The sequence below is a fragment of the Spinacia oleracea genome, chromosome 2 (assembly GCF_020520425.1).
Source record: "Spinacia oleracea cultivar Varoflay chromosome 2, BTI_SOV_V1, whole genome shotgun sequence".
Lineage (NCBI taxonomy): Eukaryota > Viridiplantae > Streptophyta > Magnoliopsida > Caryophyllales > Amaranthaceae > Spinacia > Spinacia oleracea.
The window spans coordinates 89,783,592-89,807,499 of NC_079488.1; the positions used below are offsets into that span (position 1 = coordinate 89,783,592).

Below are 23,908 nucleotides of genomic sequence, written 5' to 3' on the forward strand. Positions count from 1 at the left end.
CCGCGCAAGCCTTGCGGCCCACGCTAGGCGCACATCGCTCGGCCCATTGTTGTGCCCTTGCGCGCGCGCCCAAGGCCTTGGCTGGGCCTGGCCTTGCGCTGGGCCTGGTCGAGGCTTGGCGTGCGATGGTGCGCGTTGGCTCGCTGGGCGACGGTCTGGCTTCGTGTAACACCCCGACAATTCTCTCTTTTCTAAAATAACCTTTTAATATAAACGTAGAGAATTATCAAGGCATTATCGCCCGTGTGAAAACGTAACGGCTTATTCAGAATTTTGCAGCGGAAAACATAAAACTAACTTTAGGTTTATAAATAATCGATTACAGGTTTAGTCCCAAAAATCAACCAACGAAAATAAGGAAATATAAATAGTATGACAAGTTTAAAGTCCAATTAAGCAAACCCAAGTCAACTTAGCAAATCAAAACTAAATACAAGCTCTCTATTCCCGATCCCAATGATGCAACATCTTCAAACCTGCAGATGGACAATGCTTATTGATCCTTAGAGACTGCTCACCAAAGATTGGGTCATCACAGGGTCAATAAGGCATAGCCATGATCAACATGCACAAGCAAAAGCACGTAATCAGCAAAGCTGAGTACTACATACTAAATCAATAATAATCCTAACATGATTCTATTAAACGAGCAACCCTAACATGATACTAATGAACACAAACAAGGGCAGATAAAACATGATAGTTTGACGACCATACTTGACCAGACTAGACTAGGCTAGACTTTTAGCAATAATATTATTTTAGTTGAAATAGACAATGGACCGAGTTGACCATCCAGAAGTCTTCACTAAGGAAGACGAGGTACGGGCGCGACTCCGTAACCTCAGTGACCTGCGATATCGAGGAACGTTTAAATAAAAATAGAACACGGTGATCAATCCGGTCCCATAAAAGGCCATGGGCTACCACCATGAACCCCAACTCCTGTTTGTCCGTCACTTCAGACGTGCACAGTCTAAAGCTATTGCTATTTAGTTTCACTTTACATGATTTACAAATTGAGATTCCGTTATGACTCAACCATTACATAAGACAGACAATTCACATTTGTTCACAACTGTTTTTATCTTGGAATTAAGTAAGTGATCATAAAAGCATCAATCAAGACTCATTCCAACTTAACCAACCTTTCCTTTAACCATGAGCAACCCTGTATATGGGCATAGAGTTTCAACTTACTAAACAAGGTCCTCCGCCCTTATAAAGTAGTGAAAAGATAGAAAGGTAATAACAACCAATTGATCCAACCCAATCATATAGAATAATCTAGTGTTCCCAACCAACATGTTTGTATCAAACATCCATACTAACATGTTACAGTTCTTATAGTGCAAAATAAGTTCAATAAGTTTGTCCAACAGTATTAAACATGCACATTCCATATAACCAAGTTTGTCTATAATATCAACATCACCAAGTTCAACAATAATATCAACATGATTTCAACAATTAGCACACATTCCAAGCACGCAGGTATGTACGTACCTTGTGTAAACAAACTGCAAGACCACTTTAATAATTCAAAAGTCGCCTACGGAGAATTCTCCACCTAACAACAACCAATATAGACTCATATCAATTCATATTGAATTTTCAACAACATTAGGGAGCTTCAAACCCTTCCTAAACATAATTAGAACATTTTTCAATATCGAAACTTGAATATTTGGTTTCCTAGCATCATAATTATTATATTAATTATTGAAATTCGTTGAAAACTTTCAAAGCATCATACTTTAAATTTACAGCAATCTAAAATAATTAAAAGCTTACTCAAAATATATTCGACATCTTTAAAATCATAAAAATAATAACTTTAATAATATATAATCTTTCTATTATGATTTAAAGCCTTTAAAACCTCAAAAGTCACACTTTACTACTTAAAAGCACTAATTTAACCAATATAATATAATCTGAAAATTAGTAACTTTATTATATAATTCGTATAATCTGAAATCTATAATTTAAATCATAAAACTATAACTTTAATTCAAGAAAATATAATTCGAATTAATAAAACATGATTAAACCCTAACTTATATTTTAATCAAAAACTGAAAATTAATTCGTTTATAATCTCAACCCAAATCTGAAAATCATGTTCAAACCATAAAAATTATAAATTTAATATCAAGAACATAATTTAAATTAACAACTATATTTAATTAAAATAATTAGTTACTTAGGGTTTAAGAAATAACCAAGAATTAAATAGGAGAGAGGAGGCTGGCCGGCGGAGCACAGGCGGCGCGGCACAGGGCGGTGGTCGCGGGGAACGGGCGACGCGGCTGGAGCCTGGTGGTGGTGACTACGGTGGTCGCACTTAGTCGTGCTTGGCTGCTGTCGTGAAAATGAAGAAACAAGAAAGAGGATGATGGAAAACGTTGGTTGGCGAGTTGGGCGGTGCAGCAACAGTGCACGGTGGCTGTGATGGTGCGGCGCAACCAGTTGCGCAGTGGTGGTGGCGGCAGAGAGCAACAAAAACAACCAAGAGGATAAGAATAAGAACGAAGGAGAAGCAAGAACAATGAAGCAAGAGATGGAGGAGTTACCGGCGTTTGAAGCTGCGGTGAGGGACAACGGTGGTCTCCGACGACTGGTCCGGCGGCGTGGCGGAAGCAACAATGAGGTTGAGGGTTGAGGGTCCTGGTTCACGTGAAAGTGAAGGAGAAGGGAAGGGTTTTGGGTTTTGGGTTTTCACGTGAAATAGAAAGAGGAGGGAGTAAAGAATTTGAGTTTTTGTTATTTGGGCTTTATCATTTTGGGCTAGAACTAGGATTGAGTTTAAGTGTTTGAATCCAAAACCCATTAGGATTGTTTTCCAAATTCAAACGGTTTTTGTAATTCGATTTCTTTTCAACAAAAAGTTCTAAAATAATTTTAATTTCATAAATCGTTGAAATATTTAAAACGTATAAAAATAAATATTCGTTACTTAAATATTTATTTCAAAATTCGTAAATTCTATTTTAATATAATTACTTATACGTTAAAATATATTAATAAAATGTATAAAATTACGGGGGATTACAATCTACCCCTCTTAAAAGAAGTTTCGTCCCGAAACTTGACACGAAAATTCACACATTTTTCAAAAGTTTTCAACTTATTCTTACTGTAGAAGTACTTTGTGACACTCTTGTGCACTCTTTTGCCAACTCAAAGATGTTTGTGTTACTCAAGAACACCTTTTTCTTATGCGGAGAATTTATTTACTTTGCACCAACATGTTTAAGTTGCTAAAAATGAGCATAAAATGCATAAAATACCATAAAAATAGGTAAAAAGCGCGAATTTATATCGCATTCTACCCCTCTTAAAGAAAACGAGTTACGCCCTCGTAACTCATCTCAGGGAATAACTTTGGGTATTTCTTCCTCAACGAATTATGTCCTCAATACAATATTCTCACTAAACTCATTCCAACAAGTAAGACTTCTATAATTCTTTCCATACAATGCCTCAACATGTGACATCGTAATGCTTGCATGGTAACTATTGATGCACGAAAATTCAATCGAACCTGGGTGGCTTTCCCAATTACCCTTAGAGTCAATAACACAGGTTTTCAACATAAATTCCGTTAGTAATCTCAATCTGTCTATCGGTTGCAGGGTGGAAAGAAATATTCATTTTCAATGTTGTCCCCAAGATTCAACTGGACCTTATTGCCAAAATTTCAGACTTTTGTTCTCGGTAAGGATCTTATATGTTGCCCTATAAAGGTAATGTCTCCAAATATTCGTAGATAACACCATAACAGCTAACTCTAGGTCATGGGTTTGGTAATTAGCCTTATAAGGTTTCAATTGACGCGACAACAGCTAAATCTAGAAAGCTTCCTCACATTTCTCACTTCACTTGAATTTCGATTCCTTTTTCAACAAGTTGGTCATTGGTTTTGCTTTCTTCCAAAAGTCTTTCACAACCTCCTATAATGGTCATCTAGGCCTATAAAACTTCAAGTATCGGACACGTTCTTTGGAGTAGGTCACTCACTCACAGCTTGAATCTTAGCATGATCTACAGAAACTCCTTCTGTTCAACTTTTCCTTGATACCGAACCTCATTACACTTTTCATGGGTGTATAACTTTTGGGCTTAACTCTTAGCTCTTGCACCAATTCATGTATTTCTTTTCATCTTTTCCAGCCAACAATGATTTCCAACGATCCTGGACCACTCAAATCTTCTCTTAAATTTATTCCCTTACGTAACATAGTTCTCAATCAATTTAGTCCTTCACTTTTCTGTCGGTGTCACTTATACACATATGACTTCAAGATTTGTATACTTCATTTAATAAAACTAGATTCTTCCTAAGCGTCTCCAAGTAATCCTCAAGTGTTTGTCATGCTCTTTCTCATTCCTTGCATAAATAGGGATATCATTAATAACATCATAACGAACTTAATTCGGAATTCGTAGAAAATCTCATTCATCAAATCCATAATTAATGCAGGTGACATACTCGCAATTTCACTCGGAAACACATCAATGAATCCATTCACAAAGGTAACATCCTCGATTTTCACTCCAACTTCTTTACTAACCTCTAACACACTATCGAAAAATAGTTCACACTTCTTGTTCATCAAGTCCTCACTTGCATTACAGAAATAACTAAAGGTTCTTGGACTTCTCAAAACATCTATACGAGGTCAATCTTCCAATATGGTTCCTTAAATTTACTTTCTGAATTTCACAGTACGTCTATCTTAGCGTTGTACAAACTTAGCCAATCCCATCCTAAGGTTTATGAATTCTTGTGCCTTTTGTTTTCTCATAAAAAGAGGATAAAACTTTTTCCTTAAGACGGTAACAAATGAATCCCAATTGAATCTCTCAACAACGCTAAGTCTAACCCCATTTTCTCTCCACCACAAATCAGCTTCATCTTCCAAGTACAGTGCAACTTGACCCACTCTCATGTTCTCAAGACAGTTCACATCCCCAAACAGTTTCTCAAACTCTCTAACCCAGTTCTCTAGAAAGGTAGGATCAGCTTGCTTCTTAAAGTATGGTGGCTTAACTTTGGTTAGTCTCTCAAACATGTCCCCAGTAGAATCAGGACGCTCAGTTCTCTCTTCAGCCAGTCTTCCCGCCAAAAGGCGAATAGTAGCAACTAACTCACTATTGCTTGACATTCTAGTGTGCGACCTAAAATTAATTACTCTACGATACATAACTCATATGTCCCCTCTACGAAAGGAATTTAGATTTGATCATAGAGATCGCATCAACAAACACTTATTCAAGAATGTACACCAATAATAGAGCAATCATCGTCACTCATTCAAGAAAATATCCCTATCAAGGTCATACAATTTGAAAACCAATGAATGGAAGTTCAATCACAACAAATAAGTAATAATATTCCCATTCGCGTGCCCAAAATAAACTTTTGATCATTTGGATTATCAATAATCTAACTCTATTCCTCAAAAGAATGTTAATAACAATTTCTAAACCATAATAACGCACTTGTCCTCAAATTAACATAAAGGTTCTACGACACAAACATAAACTATTGTTGTTGAATAACGAAACTCTCAAACTGGAAATGAATACTTTAACTTCTATTGCTAACTCTATAAAGGCTTATTATATCCTTGAAGAGAATAAAGAATAACTCAAACTCTTATTGCTTTAACTTTAAACCGTTGCTGATATGCCACTTATTCTTTAAAACATAAAAGAACTAACTAACTATTACAACTTAAAATGTTTAAGGCATCTTGCCTACCTATTCTTTCCTTGGAAACTTGTGGAGTAAGATCTAGATCTTCAATATTCGTCGAATTCTTCTTCCGAGTATGAGTCTTCTTTCATGTCTTTATCTTGATGAGACTCACTTGCCACCTCACCATCACCTTTAGGTTCCACATCCGACTCACTAGGAATCTCAATGGTAGGCTCATGGGCCACTGGGTTAGGGTTATTTGCCTCAACCACTACATTCTCATTCTCCACGGTTACATCATTTCCCTCTAGATATTTACAACTCTAATAGGTTCATCTATAACTGCATCCCAAGCATGACTCCATGAGTTTCTACCCTCCTTGAACCCATTTTCTACGACCTCAATAATGGTGGTCAGGATCTCTACGTCATATCTCTACCTACCATCCCTAGTCCCATACTTAATCAACTTTGGTGTTCCATCATCAGAATGCATGTCTTTAAACCTATATTTGAGTTCTAGGTATGGCATTTTTGGTTAGGTAAGCAATGAACAATAGTGGATGCTATGATGGTCTCTCTTATTAAGATGGGTTGGTCTTGTATCTAGCAAAATACTCACATCCAAACACGACTTTCTTCATAAAGGGATATTTTATTCCTTAAAGAAACAACTTAAGGCCTCACTAACGATTTCCCAACCAAACCATAATCAAAGTTCAATAAAGCAATAAGTTCGATGGAATCAAACAATCTCTCTAATGCAGATTTAAATGCAACACTTAAACATTTAGTACACGCACGTTCATAACAATCAACTTCTTATCATTGACTAGCTACTAATGCACATATAATTCTATCTTATATGCCCTTCTTATACTACCCATCTCTCATAAACTAAAGCATTGAAATAATTTAATTAACAAAGTAAAATGACGATAATATGAGAAAATTATAACATAGAATAATAACATAAATAAAAATATAAAATAAATAAAGTGAAATAAATTAAGGAAATGCGTAGCGAATAAATATAAAAATATTATGTTCTTTCAAACAAGATAAAAGGAAATCGGCCCCCCAAAAAAAAGTACCAATTTTTTTTTAACACTATAATACGTAGAAGCTCGATTTTTAAGAAATTTATTTTAAATAACTAGATAGTTAGGCGCCTAAAAATTTATTAAAGTAAAACCTTAGCTTCTAGATACCACTTTGTAACACCCCGACAATTCTCTCTTTTCTAAAATAACCTTTTAATATAAACGTAGAGAATTATCAAGGCATTATCGCCCGTGTGAAAACGTAACGGCTTATTCAGAATTTTGCAGCGGAAAACATAAAACTAACTTTAGGTTTATAAATAATCGATTACAGGTTTAGTCCCAAAAATCAACCAACGAAAATAAGGAAATATAAATAGTATGACAAGTTTAAAGTCCAATTAAGCAAACCCAAGTCAACTTAGCAAATCAAAACTAAATACAAGCTCTCTATTCCCGATCCCAATGATGCAACATCTTCAAACCTGCAGATGGACAATGCTTATTGATCCTTAGAGACTGCTCACCAAAGATTGGGTCATCACAGGGTCAATAAGGCATAGCCATGATCAACATGCACAAGCAAAAGCACGTAATCAGCAAAGCTGAGTACTACATACTAAATCAATAATAATCCTAACATGATTCTATTAAACGAGCAACCCTAACATGATACTAATGAACACAAACAAGGGCAGATAAAACATGATAGTTTGACGACCATACTTGACCAGACTAGACTAGGCTAGACTTTTAGCAATACATTATTTTAGTTGAAATAGACAATGGACCGAGTTGACCATCCAGAAGTCTTCACTAAGGAAGACGAGGTACGGGCGCGACTCCGTAACCTCAGTGACCTGCGATATCGAGGAACGTTTAAATAAAAATAGAACACGGTGATCAATCCGGTCCCATAAAAGGCCATGGGCTACCACCATGAACCCCAACTCCTGTTTGTCCGTCACTTCAGACGTGCACAGTCTAAAGCTATTGCTATTTAGTTTCACTTTACATGATTTACAAATTGAGATTCCGTTATGACTCAACCATTACATAAGACAGACAATTCACATTTGTTCACAACTGTTTTTATCTTGGAATTAAGTAAGTGATCATAAAAGCATCAATCAAGACTCATTCCAACTTAACCAACCTTTCCTTTAACCATGAGCAACCCTGTATATGGGCATAGAGTTTCAACTTACTAAACAAGGTCCTCCGCCCTTATAAAGTAGTGAAAAGATAGAAAGGTAATAACAACCAATTGATCCAACCCAATCATATAGAATAATCTAGTGTTCCCAACCAACATGTTTGTATCAAACATCCATACTAACATGTTACAGTTCTTATAGTGCAAAATAAGTTCAATAAGTTTGTCCAACAGTATTAAACATGCACATTCCATATAACCAAGTTTGTCTATAATATCAACATCACCAAGTTCAACAATAATATCAACATGATTTCAACAATTAGCACACATTCCAAGCACGCAGGTATGTACGTACCTTGTGTAAACAAACTGCAAGACCACTTTAATAATTCAAAAGTCGCCTACGGAGAATTCTCCACCTAACAACAACCAATATAGACTCATATCAATTCATATTGAATTTTCAACAACATTAGGGAGCTTCAAACCCTTCCTAAACATAATTAGAACATTTTTCAATATCGAAACTTGAATATTTGGTTTCCTAGCATCATAATTATTATATTAATTATTGAAATTCGTTGAAAACTTTCAAAGCATCATACTTTAAATTTACAGCAATCTAAAATAATTAAAAGCTTACTCAAAATATATTCGACATCTTTAAAATCATAAAAATAATAACTTTAATAATATATAATCTTTCTATTATGATTTAAAGCCTTTAAAACCTCAAAAGTCACACTTTACTACTTAAAAGCACTAATTTAACCAATATAATATAATCTGAAAATTAGTAACTTTATTATATAATTCGTATAATCTGAAATCTATAATTTAAATCATAAAACTATAACTTTAATTCAAGAAAATATAATTCGAATTAATAAAACATGATTAAACCCTAACTTATATTTTAATCAAAAACTGAAAATTAATTCGTTTATAATCTCAACCCAAATCTGAAAATCATGTTCAAACCATAAAAATTATAAATTTAATATCAAGAACATAATTTAAATTAACAACTATATTTAATTAAAATAATTAGTTACTTAGGGTTTAAGAAATAACCAAGAATTAAATAGGAGAGAGGAGGCTGGCCGGCGGAGCACAGGCGGCGCGGCACAGGGCGGTGGTCGCGGGGAACGGGCGACGCGGCTGGAGCCTGGTGGTGGTGACTACGGTGGTCGCACTTAGTCGTGCTTGGCTGCTGTCGTGAAAATGAAGAAACAAGAAAGAGGATGATGGAAAACGTTGGTTGGCGAGTTGGGCGGTGCAGCAACAGTGCACGGTGGCTGTGATGGTGCGGCGCAACCAGTTGCGCAGTGGTGGTGGCGGCAGAGAGCAACAAAAACAACCAAGAGGATAAGAATAAGAACGAAGGAGAAGCAAGAACAATGAAGCAAGAGATGGAGGAGTTACCGGCGTTTGAAGCTGCGGTGAGGGACAACGGTGGTCTCCGACGACTGGTCCGGCGGCGTGGCGGAAGCAACAATGAGGTTGAGGGTTGAGGGTCCTGGTTCACGTGAAAGTGAAGGAGAAGGGAAGGGTTTTGGGTTTTGGGTTTTCACGTGAAATAGAAAGAGGAGGGAGTAAAGAATTTGAGTTTTTGTTATTTGGGCTTTATCATTTTGGGCTAGAACTAGGATTGAGTTTAAGTGTTTGAATCCAAAACCCATTAGGATTGTTTTCCAAATTCAAACGGTTTTTGTAATTCGATTTCTTTTCAACAAAAAGTTCTAAAATAATTTTAATTTCATAAATCGTTGAAATATTTAAAACGTATAAAAATAAATATTCGTTACTTAAATATTTATTTCAAAATTCGTAAATTCTATTTTAATATAATTACTTATACGTTAAAATATATTAATAAAATGTATAAAATTACGGGGGATTGCACTTCGTGCTGGGCCTTCGTCTAGCGGGCCTCGTCCGATGCTAATTCGTACTATACGCTTCCGATTAAATTCCCGATTCCGGAATTCATTTCCGATATGAACAATATTTAATATTTCCGATTCCGGAATTAATTTCCGTTTCGAACAAATATTTAATATTTCCGTTTCCGGAATTATTTTCCGATTCCGATAATATTTCCGATTCTGACAATATTTCCGTTTCCGGCAATATTTCCGATTCTGGCAATATTTCCATTTCCGATAATATTTTCCGATACATACCATGTTTCCGTTTCCGGCAACATCTACGACTTGGATAATATTTATATTTCCGATACGATCCATATTTCCGTTTCCGGCAATATCATCGTTTCCGGAGTATTCATTTCTTGCGTGTGACGATCTCAGCTCCCACTGAAACCAAGATCCGTCGATTCCGAATATCCATAGATGGAGTATCTAATGCCAATAAATACTTGATCCGTTTACGTACTATTTGTGTGACCATACGGGTTCAGTCAAGAGTAAGCTGTGGATTAATATCATTAATTCCACTTGAACTGAAGCGGCCTCTAGCTAGGCATTCAGCTCACTTGATCTCACTGAATTATTAACTTGTTAATTAATACTGAACCACATTTATTAGACTTAACATAGAATGCATACTTGGACCAAGGGCATTATTTCCTTCAGCGCAGCCATAACCACTAGCAAAACCGGCTGCGACGACCACCAGTGCTGTACTACCGCGTCGCCGCCGCCGACCAACCGACACCAGCCAACGCTCCTCTTGTTTTCCCTCACGCTCTCGAAGCCCTCCTCTTCGTTTGCCCTATTCTGCACGCACAAGTCATTCGCAGCCGCGAGTAACCACCGCTGCGCCACCGGCCAACTAGCCGTGCTCCGAGCTTAGATCGTCGTTGCCGCGCCGTGCGCCGCCGCCCTGCCTACTTCTCTCCTCTCCTTTTGGTTGTTTCTTATACTCTAAGTAATTTAATAAAATATTCTAATTTTTTTTTGTTACCGATTTAAGTTATGTTTTAATTGTATTGAATTTAGAATTTTTATAATTAAATTAGAATTTTTGGATTTATATATTTTATTTAAGTAATAAATTTAATTTTCAGATTATATAAATGCATTGAAATAACGATTTTAATTATTTGAATCTTGAATTTTAAATCTTTAATGGTTGGAAATCATAGTGGGATGATTAGGGATTTTGAAATTGATTGTTTCAACGTTCTAAGAACGTTAATTGGTCTTGGTGAAGTTTGTAAACAAGTTTTATTGCTGAAAATTTTAAAGTATAATGTTTGCGAAGAGTTTTCAACGAATTTCAATAATTAATTCAATAATTATGATGCTAGGAAATCAAATGGTCAAGTTTTAATGTTAGGGAATGTTCTAAATATGTTTAGGATGTATTTAGAATGCTTTGTTATTGTTGTGAGTGATTAGAAGTTGATTGGGAATACTTGTTGGTTGTTTTTGTTAGGTTATGATACATATGATATTACATAAATCATGCGGAAACAACCATTAACCCAGGAATACATATTATTTACACATAATCATATAGCATAATTTAGATGCATACTCTTTGTTGCGTGCCTTCCCTAGCTGCGCCCGAACCGAACAAGAACAAGTCTTTAGGACTCCAAGTGTCGTCCCTCCGTAGATAGTCCACAGCACGTCCGGATCCGCCTTAAGATTGACCAACTAGAATCGCCCTCAAGGTACTAGAAATTTCGGCACTTTTGAGCAAGATGTGTGATTGAATTTTTCTCTCAAAAACTCACTTTGAATACTTTTTAAACTCGTTATAAATTGTGAACCCAGGCCACATATTTATAGGGGTATGGAAAGGGAATTGGAATCCTATTCAGATACAAATTAATTAAACCTAGAATCCTACAAGAACTCTAATTAATTAATTTATCAAATAGAATTAGGAATTTAATCATTAACCGAACTCTGCATGTTTTAGGAATCGTGCATGAACACAAACACTTACGCACACACACACGGCAACCACGATGGGCAGCCCATGCGCGTGCGTGCGAGCAGCAGCCCACGCAGCGAGGCCTACGCGAGCTACAAGCCCACGTAGCTCCTGCGCGCGCTGCCACGGCCTGCTGGGCCTGGCCTTGCGCTGGGCCTGGCGTGGCCTTGGCTGTTCGTGTGGCGCGCTTGGCTTGCTGGGCGATGGCCTGGCTTCGTGCTGGGCCCTCGTCCGGCAGGCCTCGTCCGGCAGGCCTCGTCCGATGCTTATTCGTACGATACGCTTCCGATTAAATTTCCGATTCCGGAATTCATTTCCGATACGAACAATATTTAATATTTCCGATTCCGTAATTAATTTCCGTTTCGAACAAATATTTAATATTTCCGTTTCCGGAATTATTTTCCGATTCCGATAATATTTCCGATTCTGACAATATTTCCGTTTCCGGCAATATTTCCGATTCTGGCAATATTTCCATTTCCGATAATATTTTCCGATACGTACCATGTTTCCGTTTCCGGCAACATCTACGACTTGGATAATATTTATATTTCCGATACGATCCATATTTCCGTTTCCGGCAATATCATCGTTTCCGGAGTATTCATTTCTTGCCTGTGACGATCTCAGCTCCCACTGAAACCAAGATCCGTCGATTCCGAATATTCATAGATGGAGTATTTAATGCCATTAAATACTTGATCCGTTTACGTACTATTTGTGTGACCCTACGGGTTCAGTCAAGAGTAAGCTGTGGATTAATATCATTAATTCCACTTGAACTGAAGCGGCCTCTAGCTAGGCATTCAGCTCACTTGATCTCACTGAATTATTAACTTGTTAATTAATACTGAACCGCATTTATTAGACTTATCATAGAATGCATACTTGGACCAAGGGCATTATTTCCTTCAGTCTCCCACTTGTCCTTAGGGACAAGTGTGCATTTCCTAATTCCTTTGTCACTCGATGCTTGCTCTTGAACATAAGGTAAGAGTTGTCATCCTTATTATGTCCAGAGGTGTTCCTCGGTTTCAGAGTTAAACTGATCAAATAAACAGATAATCATAGCCTATGATTCATCCGAGCACGGCCATGCATTTCACAGTTTCTAGCTCTCCGAGTGGCCTTGTACAACTTTTAAGCATCTCATCCCGATTTATGGGAGGACAATCCCAATCTTGCGATCTTGAGATTAGACTTCGTTTGATAGGTGATTACCTGAGCGTTGCCTTTATAGCCTCCTTTTACGGTGCGACGGTTGTTCAACGTCAAAGCAACCAGTTCTCAAACAAGTAATCTCAAATCACTCAGTGTAACACCCCGACAATTCTCTCTTTTCTAAGATAATCTTTTAATATAAAACGTAGAGAATTATCAAGGCATTATCGCCCGTGTGAAAACGTAACGGCTTATTCAGAATTTTGCAGCGGAAAACATAAAACTAACTTTAGGTTTATAAATAATCGATTACAGATTTAGTCCCCAAAAATCAACCAACGAAAATAAGGAAATATAAATAGTACGACAAGTTTAAAGTCCCAATTAACAAACCCAAGTTAACTTAGCAAATCAAAACTAAATACAAGCTCTCTATTCCCGATCCCAATGATGCAACATCTTCAAACCTGCAGATGGACAATGCTTATTGATCCTTAGAGACTGCTCACCAAAGATTGGGTCATCACAGGATCAATAAGGCATAGCCATGATCAACATGCACAAGCAAAAGCACGTAATCAGCAAAGCTGAGTACTACATACTAAATCAATAATAATCCTAACATGATACTATTAAACGATCAATCCTAACATGACACTAATGAACATAAATAAGGGCAGACAAATCATGATAATCTGAAGACCATACTTGACTAGACTAGGCTAGACTGGACTAGACTTTTATAACAATAATATTATTTTAATTGAAATAGGCAATGGACCGAGTTTTCTAGCTAGACGAGGTACGGGCGCGACTCCGTAACCTCAGTGACCTGCGATATCGAGGAACGTTTGACTGAAAATAGGACGCGGTGATCAATCCGGTCCGAATGAAAGGCCATGGGCTACCACCATGAACCCCAACTCCTGTTTGTCCGTCACTTTAGACGTGCACAGTCTAAAGCTATTGCTACTCAGTTTCACTTTACATGATTTACAAATTGACACCCAGTTATGACTCAACAATCACATAAGGCATACAACTCACATTTATTTACAACTGCTTTTATCCTGGAATTAAGTAAGTGATCACAAAGGCATCAAACAAGACTCATTCCAATTAACTCCAATCTTTTCTTTAATACTGATCAACCCCTGAATATGGGTATAAGGTTTCAACTTACTAAATGAGGTCCTCCGCCCTCATAAAGTAGTGAAAAGCTAAAAAGGGAACAACAATTAACTGATCTGAATTGTATACTAAATACTCTAGTGTTCCCAATCAAACATGTTTGCATCAATCTTCCATACTAACATGTTATAATCCTCAAAATGCAATAAAGGTTTAATATGTTCATCCAACAGTATCAAACATGCAATTTCAACCTGACTAAGTTCATCAACAACATTAACATAACCAAGTTTATCAACAATTCAACATGGTTTCAACAATTGGCACGCATTCCAAGCACACGGGTATGTACGTACCTTGTGTAAACAAACTGATACGTCACTTTAACACTTTTAAAAGTCGCCTAAAGAGAATTCTCCACCTAACAACAATCCAACAAGTAATCTCAATCAATTTCTAATCATTCACAACTATAATAAAGCATTCTAAATGCATCCTAAACATATTTAGAACGTTCCCCAATATCAAAACTTGAATATTTGATTTCCTAGCATCATGATTATTGAATTAGAGATTGAAATTCGTTGAAAACTTTTCGCAAACATCGTACTTTAAATTTTCAGCATATAAACTCGTTTAAAAACTTCCCAAAACCAACTTATCATGCTTAGAACAAAAAAAAATAATGGTTTCAATAATTCATACTCATTCTACCATGATTTAAAACCATTAAAACATTAAAATTCATGCCTTAAATAATTAAAATTCTTGTTTCAATCGAATTATGAAATCTGAAATTTGATAATTTTTAATTATGCAAACAAGTAAATCTGAAATTCGTAAAAATCATAAACTTAACTCAAGAAAAATATAAATTGAATTAATAAAACATAATTAAACCTTAGCTTAGGGTTTTAAAGGAATTAACCAAAGAAAAGAAAGAGGAGGCTGGCCGGCGGCAGATTTCGCGGCAGCAACACGACTGGTCGCGGAGACTGGTGGTGCGACGGTGGAGCAGGGTGGTGGCTGCGCTGGTGGGCGTGCGTTGGTGGTGGTAGCACGCAAAGGAAGGAAAGAGGAGTTAAGGAGCGTTGGTGTTTCGTGAAGAAGAAGGAAAGAGGAGGTGGCCGACGGAGGTGCGACAGAGATAAGGTGGTCGCAGGACCAGGCGGCGTGGCTGGCTGCAGCAGGCGGCCGTGAGGTGGTGGCTGTTGCGAGCAAACAGAAATAAATCAAGAAGTAAGAAGGAGAGAAAACAAGAACAAGAGAAGGAGAAGGGAGGAGTTACCGGCGGCAGGGGAGGACGACGGTGGTCCGACTTGGTGGTCGCAGCGCTGGCGGCAGCAATGGCTGCGTGGTTACGTGAGGGAAGCAGTACGTGAATGAGGAAGAAGGGTGGCTTCCCTTTTCTTTTTCTTTTTCCTTTGGCTTTCACGTGCAGAGAATGGGGGGAGGGTTATGGGTGTTTGTATTTGGGCTATTTCCAATTTGGGCTAAGATTAGGATTTGAGTTTGAGTGTTTGGATCAAAACCGATTAAGATCGTTTTCCAAATTCGAATTCTTTTCAAAGTAAAATTCTAAAACTATTTTGATTTCACAAATCGTTAAATATTTAGAACGTAATTAAAATAAAATAAATGCACGTTAATTATAAATTTATTACTAAAATTCATCAATTCTATTTAAATATAAATAAATATACGTTAAGAAATATTAATAAATTTCATAAATTTCATTGAAATATAAATAACTATACGTTAAAATATATTAATAAAATTTATAAATTTACGGGGGATTACAATCTACCCCTCTTAAAAGAAGTTTCGTCCCGAAACTTGACACGAAAATTCACCCGTTTTTCAAAAGTTTTGAACTTATTCTTATTGGAGAAGTACTTGTGCCACTCATGTGCAATTTTTTTTTTTTTTTTGCCAACTTAAAATTGCTTGTGTTACTCATGAACACCTTTTTCTTATGCGGAGAATCTATTTACTTTGCACCAACATGTATAAGTTGCAAAAAATGAGCATAAAATGAATAAAATTGCAATAAAAATAGGTAAAAAGCGCGAATTTCTATCGCAATCTACCCCCTTAAAGAAAACGAGTTACGCCCTCGTAACTCATCCCAGGGAATAACTTTGGATATTTCTACTTCAACGAATCATGCCCCAAGGCTATATTTCCACTAAAATCATAGCAAGTGGGATTTCTACACTTCTTTCCACACAATGCCTCAACAGGTTCCATCTTAAAGCTCGCATAGTAACTATTGTTGTAAGAAATTCAATCACTCTAGTTGGTCTTTTCAATTACCCTTAAATTAATAACACAGGATCTCAACATATATTCGTTAGTAATCTCAATCTGTCTATCGGTTGCAGGGTGGAAAGAAATATTCATTTTCAATGTTGTCCCCAAGATTCAACTGGACCTTATTGCCAAAATTTCAGACTTTTGTTCTCGGTAAGGATCTTATATGTTGCCCTATAAAGGTAATGTCTCCAAATATTCGTAGATAACACCATAACAGCTAACTCTAGGTCATGGGTTTGGTAATTAGCCTTATAAGGTTTCAATTGACGCGACAACAGCTAAATCTAGAAAGCTTCCTCACATTTCTCACTTCACTTGAATTTCGATTCCTTTTTCAACAAGTTGGTCATTGGTTTTGCTTTCTTCCAAAAGTCTTTCACAACCTCCTATAATGGTCATCTAGGCCTATAAAACTTCAAGTATCGGACACGTTCTTTGGAGTAGGTCACTCACTCACAGCTTGAATCTTAGCATGATCTACAGAAACTCCTTCTGTTCAACTTTTCCTTGATACCGAACCTCATTACACTTTTCATGGGTGTATAACTTTTGGGCTTAACTCTTAGCTCTTGCACCAATTCATGTATTTCTTTTTATCTTTTCCAGCCAACAATGATTTCCAACGATCCTGGACCACTCAAATCTTCTCTTAAATTTATTCCCTTACGTAACATAGTTCTCAATCAATTTAGTCCTTCACTTTTCTGTCGGTGTCACTTATACACATATGACTTCAAGATTTGTATACTTCATTTAATAAAACTAGATTCTTCCTAAGCGTCTCCAAGTAATCCTCAAGTGTTTGTCATGCTCTTTCTCATTCCTTGAATAAATCAGGGTATCATCAATAACACAATAACGAACTTAATTCGGAATTCGTAGAAAATCTCATTCATCAAGTCCATAATTAATGAAGGTGCATTGGTTAACCCAAAAGACGTTACTATAAACCTTTAATGACAATGGCGAATCCTAATGAGGTCTTAGGCCCTTATCAGCTATTCTCAATTGGTGGTACTTCAAACGCAAATCAGTCTTCGAGAACACACTCGCCCAATTCAATTGATCCAATATGTCATCTATCCTAGGCAAGGGATACTTGTTATTCATGGTGTTTAGCTCCCTAAAATCGATGCATAATTCCATACTCTTATCTTTCTCCTTAACAAACAACACAGGAGCTCCCCACGGTGATGCACTAGGCCTAATATATTCCTTGACCAAAAAGACTCTTACAACTGTGTCCTAATTAGCTCATTTCAGGAGGTGTCATGCTATAAGGTTCCTTGGATATAGGTGTCGTTTCAGGATTTAACTCTATAATGAACTCAAAGACTCTAGCAGGTGACATACTCGCAATTTCACTCGGAAACACATCAATGAATCCATTCGCAAAGGTAACATCCTCGATTTTCACTCCAACTTCTTTACTAACCTCTAACACACTATCGAAAAATAGTTCACACTTCTTGTTCATCAAGTCCTCACTTGCATTACAGAAATAACTAAAGGTTCTTGGACTTCTCAAAATATCTATACGAGGTCAATCTTCCAATATGGTTCCTTAAATTTACTTTCTGAATTTCACAGTACGTCTATCTTAGCGTTGTACAAATTTAGCCAATCCCATCCTAAGGTTTATGAATTCTTGTGCCTTTTGTTTTCTCATAAAAAGAGGATAAAACTTTTTCCTTAAGACGGTAACAAATGAATCCCAATTGAATCTCTCAACAACGCTAAGTCTAACCCCATTTTCTCTCCACCACAAATCAGCTTCATCTTCCAAGTACAGTGCAACTTGACCCACTCTCATGTTCTCAAGACAGTTCACATCCCCAAACAGTTTCTCAAACTCTCTAACCCAGTTCTCTAGAAAGGTAGGATCAGCTTGCTTCTTAAAGTATGGTGGCTTAACTTTGGTTAGTCTCTCAAACATGTCCCCAGTAGAATCAGGACGCTCAGTTCTCTCTTCAGCCAGTCTTCCCGCCAAAAGGCGAATAGTAGCAACTAACTCACTATTACTTGACATTCTAGTGTGCGACCTAAAATTAATTACTCTACGATACATAACTCATATGTCCCCTCTACGAAAGAAATTTAGATTTGATCATAGAGATCGCATCAACAAACACTTATTCAAGAATGTACACCAATAATAAAGCAATCATCGTCACTCATTCAAGAAAATATCCCTATCAAGGACATACAATTTGAAAACCAATGAATGGAAGTTCAATCACAACAAATAAGTAATAATATTCCCATTCGCGTGCCCAAAATAAACTTTTGATCATTTGGATTATCAATAATCTAACTCTATTCCTCAAAAGAATGTTAATAACAATTTCTAAACCATAATAACGCACTTGTCCTCAAATTAACATAAAGGTTCTACGACACAAACATAAACTATTGTTGGCGAATAACGAAACTCTCAAGCTGGAAATGAATACTTTAACTTCTATTGCTAACTCTATAAAGGCTTATTATATCCTTGAAGAGAATAAAGAATAACTCAAACTCTTATTGCTTTAACTTTAAACCGTTGCTGATATGCCACTTATTCTTTAAAACATAAAAGAACTAACTAACTATTACAACTTCAAATGTTTAAGGCATCTTGCCTACCTATTCTTTCCTTGGAAACTTGTGGAGTAAGATCTAGATCTTCAATATTCGTCGAATTCTTCTTCCGAGTATGAGTCTTCTTTCATGTCTTCATCTTGATGAGACTCACTTGCCACCTCACCATCACCTTTAGGTTCCACATCCGACTCACTAGGAATCTCAATGGTAGGCTCATGGGCCACTGGGTTAGGGTTATTTGCCTCAACCACTACATTCTCATTCTCCACGGTTACATCATTTCCCTCTAGATATTTACAACTCTAATAGGTTCATCTATAACTGCATCCCAAGCATGACTCCATGAGTTTCTACCCTCCTTGAACCCATTTTCTACGACCTCAATAATGGTGGTCAGGATCTCTAAGTCATATCTCTACCTACCATCCCTAGTCCCATACTTAATCAACTTTGGTGTTCCATCATCAAAATGCATGTCTTTAAACCTATATTTGAGTTCTAGGTATGGCATTTTGGTTAGGTAAGCAATGAACAATAGTGGATGCTATGATGGTCTCTCTTATTAAGATGGGTTGGTCTTGTATCTAGCAAAATACTCACATCCAAACACGACTTTCTTCATAAAGGGATATTTTATTCCTTAAAGAAACAACTTAAGGCCTCACTAACGATTTCCCAACCAAACCATAATCAAAGTTCAATAAAGCAATAAGTTCGATGGAATCAAACAATCTCTCTAATGCAGATTTAAATGCAACACTTAAACATTTAGTACACGCACGTTCATAACAATCAACTTCTTATCATTGACTAGCTACTAATGCACATATAATTCTATCTTATATGCCCTTCTTATACTACCCATCTCTCATAAACTAAAGCATTGAAATAATTTAATTAACAAAGTAAAATGACGATAATATAAGAAAATTATAACATAGAATAATAACATAAATAAAAATATAAAATAAATAAAGTTAAATAAATTAAGGAAATGCGTAGCGAATAAATTCGAAAATAAAGTTATTAATTCGAAAAAGTTTATATTTCCTAAATAACGAATTCTAAATCTTGAAACAACTAATTTTTTTTTTTTTTTTTTTTTTTTTTTTTTTTTTTTTGAACTTCTTTTTTTTAAAAAAAAAAAAAATGTACTCATTTTTTGAATAATAAATAATAAGAAAAATAAAAATTTCGAAAGTATCGCTTTAACTTGAATAAATAATTTGATTTCGAACTTAAATAAAAAATATTATGTTCTTTCAAACAAGATAAAAGGAAATCGGCCCCCCAAAAAAAAGTACCAATTTTTGAACACTATAATACGTAGAAGCTCGATTTTTAAGAATTTTATTTTAAATAACTAGATAGTTAGGCGCCTAAAAATTTATTAAAGTAAAACCTTAGCTTCTAGATACCACTTTGTAACACCCCGACAATTCTCTCTTTTCTAAGATAATCTTTTAATATAAAACGTAGAGAATTATCAAGGCATTATCGCCCGTGTGAAAACGTAACGGCTTATTCAGAATTTTGCAGCGGAAAACATAAAACTAACTTTAGGTTTATAAATAATCGATTACAGATTTAGTCCCCAAAAATCAACCAACGAAAATAAGGAAATATAAATAGTACGACAAGTTTAAAGTCCCAATTAACAAACCCAAGTTAACTTAGCAAATCAAAACTAAATACAAGCTCTCTATTCCCGATCCCAATGATGCAACATCTTCAAACCTGCAGATGGACAATGCTTATTGATCCTTAGAGACTGCTCACCAAAGATTGGGTCATCACAGGATCAATAAGGCATAGCCATGATCAACATGCACAAGCAAAAGCACGTAATCAGCAAAGCTGAGTACTACATACTAAATCAATAATAATCCTAACATGATACTATTAAACGATCAATCCTAACATGACACTAATGAACATAAATAAGGGCAGACAAATCATGATAATCTGAAGACCATACTTGACTAGACTAGGCTAGACTGGACTAGACTTTTATAACAATAATATTATTTTAATTGAAATAGGCAATGGACCGAGTTTTCTAGCTAGACGAGGTACGGGCGCGACTCCGTAACCTCAGTGACCTGCGATATCGAGGAACGTTTGACTGAAAATAGGACGCGGTGATCAATCCGGTCCGAATGAAAGGCCATGGGCTACCACCATGAACCCCAACTCCTGTTTGTCCGTCACTTTAGACGTGCACAGTCTAAAGCTATTGCTACTCAGTTTCACTTTACATGATTTACAAATTGACACCCAGTTATGACTCAACAATCACATAAGGCATACAACTCACATTTATTTACAACTGCTTTTATCCTGGAATTAAGTAAGTGATCACAAAGGCATCAAACAAGACTCATTCCAATTAACTCCAATCTTTTCTTTAATACTGATCAACCCCTGAATATGGGTATAAGGTTTCAACTTACTAAATGAGGTCCTCCGCCCTCATAAAGTAGTGAAAAGCTAAAAAGGGAACAACAATTAACTGATCTGAATTGTATACTAAATACTCTAGTGTTCCCAATCAAACATGTTTGCATCAATCTTCCATACTAACATGTTATAATCCTCAAAATGCAATAAAGGTTTAATATGTTCATCCAACAGTATCAAACATGCAATTTCAACCTGACTAAGTTCATCAACAACATTAACATAACCAAGTTTATCAACAATTCAACATGGTTTCAACAATTGGCACGCATTCCAAGCACACGGGTATGTACGTACCTTGTGTAAACAAACTGATACGTCACTTTAACACTTTTAAAAGTCGCCTAAAGAGAATTCTCCACCTAACAACAATCCAACAAGTAATCTCAATCAATTTCTAATCATTCACAACTATAATAAAGCATTCTAAATGCATCCTAAACATATTTAGAACGTTCCCCAATATCAAAACTTGAATATTTGATTTCCTAGCATCATGATTATTGAATTAGAGATTGAAATTCGTTGAAAACTTTTCGCAAACATCGTACTTTAAATTTTCAGCATATAAACTCGTTTAAAAACTTCCCAAAACCAACTTATCATGCTTAGAACAAAAAAAAATAATGGTTTCAATAATTCATACTCATTCTACCATGATTTAAAACCATTAAAACATTAAAATTCATGCCTTAAATAATTAAAATTCTTGTTTCAATCGAATTATGAAATCTGAAATTTGATAATTTTTAATTATGCAAACAAGTAAATCTGAAATTCGTAAAAATCATAAACTTAACTCAAGAAAAATATAAATTGAATTAATAAAACATAATTAAACCTTAGCTTAGGGTTTTAAAGGAATTAACCAAAGAAAAGAAAGAGGAGGCTGGCCGGCGGCAGATTTCGCGGCAGCAACACGACTGGTCGCGGAGACTGGTGGTGCGACGGTGGAGCAGGGTGGTGGCTGCGCTGGTGGGCGTGCGTTGGTGGTGGTAGCACGCAAAGGAAGGAAAGAGGAGTTAAGGAGCGTTGGTGTTTCGTGAAGAAGAAGGAAAGAGGAGGTGGCCGACGGAGGTGCGACAGAGATAAGGTGGTCGCAGGACCAGGCGGCGTGGCTGGCTGCAGCAGGCGGCCGTGAGGTGGTGGCTGTTGCGAGCAAACAGAAATAAATCAAGAAGTAAGAAGGAGAGAAAACAAGAACAAGAGAAGGAGAAGGGAGGAGTTACCGGCGGCAGGGGAGGACGACGGTGGTCCGACTTGGTGGTCGCAGCGCTGGCGGCAGCAATGGCTGCGTGGTTACGTGAGGGAAGCAGTACGTGAATGAGGAAGAAGGGTGGCTTCCCTTTTCTTTTTCTTTTTCCTTTGGCTTTCACGTGCAGAGAATGGGGGGAGGGTTATGGGTGTTTGTATTTGGGCTATTTCCAATTTGGGCTAAGATTAGGATTTGAGTTTGAGTGTTTGGATCAAAACCGATTAAGATCGTTTTCCAAATTCGAATTCTTTTCAAAGTAAAATTCTAAAACTATTTTGATTTCACAAATCGTTAAATATTTAGAACGTAATTAAAATAAAATAAATGCACGTTAATTATAAATTTATTACTAAAATTCATCAATTCTATTTAAATATAAATAAATATACGTTAAGAAATATTAATAAATTTCATAAATTTCATTGAAATATAAATAACTATACGTTAAAATATATTAATAAAATTTATAAATTTACGGGGGATTACACTCAGGTATTGAGGATTTAGTGTCTAATAATTTAATGAAATTTACTTATGACAGATTTTCATCTCTTACAGTAAAGTTTCATAGGTCTTGTCCGATACTAGTCTTCCCAAAGTAAGTATCTATGCAAATGATTATGACATTGCCATGTCCACATAGTTCAAGAAACAGAACTACTAGTCATCTTGCATTCTAATCGTCTAACGTTTTCTATGCGTCCAATTTTATAGAAAACTCCGATTAGGGACCATTTTCAACCTTTGACCTTCAAGTTCACTTGATAGACATTTCTTAGTCACAGGACTGGTCCTGACAGTCTATCTTGAATATATCGTCAAATTGAAGGGACTCATCATTTAATAAACTACAAATTAAATGGAAAAATGAATTCTTTTCATTTGTTGTGAATGATTAACCAATAATGTTTTACAAAGATTTAAACTCTAAAACTTTAAAACATTAAATAGAGACATCAAAGCCATTCTCCAATATGCTTGATTCCCATAGCTGCAGTGTGCGAGTTGTGCTTCGCTTGCGGCAGAGGTTTAGTCAATGGATCTGATATGTTGTCATCAGTTCCAATTTTGCTTATCTCGACTTCTTTTCTTTCAACGAACTCTCGTAGAAGGTGAAATCTACGAAGTACATGCTTGACTCTCTGGTGGTGTCTAGGCTCTTTTGCCTGTGCAATAGC

General features: G+C 36.3%; 4 long non-coding RNA genes across 4 annotated transcripts; all 4 read right to left on the reverse strand.

The window, feature by feature from the left end:
- Nucleotides 1–288: 288 nt before the first annotated feature.
- Nucleotides 289–3,175, reverse strand: LOC130467997 (uncharacterized). Its single transcript, XR_008928213.1, has 3 exons — nucleotides 2,226–3,175; nucleotides 1,507–1,570; nucleotides 289–510 (listed from the first exon to the last, which is right to left on the reverse strand). It is a non-coding gene; the product is annotated as an uncharacterized lncRNA (long non-coding RNA).
- A 3,872-nt stretch (nucleotides 3,176–7,047) lies between these two features.
- On the reverse strand, nucleotides 7,048–9,780 carry LOC130467998 (uncharacterized). The gene is made up of 3 exons (XR_008928214.1): nucleotides 8,984–9,780; nucleotides 8,265–8,328; nucleotides 7,048–7,269 (listed from the first exon to the last, which is right to left on the reverse strand). It is a non-coding gene; the product is annotated as an uncharacterized lncRNA (long non-coding RNA).
- Nucleotides 9,781–13,216: 3,436 nt separating this feature from the next.
- LOC130467069 (uncharacterized) lies at nucleotides 13,217–15,536 on the reverse strand. Its single transcript, XR_008927234.1, has 4 exons — nucleotides 15,402–15,536; nucleotides 15,042–15,321; nucleotides 14,470–14,534; nucleotides 13,217–13,483 (listed from the first exon to the last, which is right to left on the reverse strand). It is a non-coding gene; the product is annotated as an uncharacterized lncRNA (long non-coding RNA).
- A 4,983-nt stretch (nucleotides 15,537–20,519) lies between these two features.
- On the reverse strand, nucleotides 20,520–22,839 carry LOC130467070 (uncharacterized). The gene is made up of 4 exons (XR_008927235.1): nucleotides 22,705–22,839; nucleotides 22,345–22,624; nucleotides 21,773–21,837; nucleotides 20,520–20,786 (listed from the first exon to the last, which is right to left on the reverse strand). It is a non-coding gene; the product is annotated as an uncharacterized lncRNA (long non-coding RNA).
- Between the last annotated feature and the right edge of the window lie 1,069 nt (nucleotides 22,840–23,908).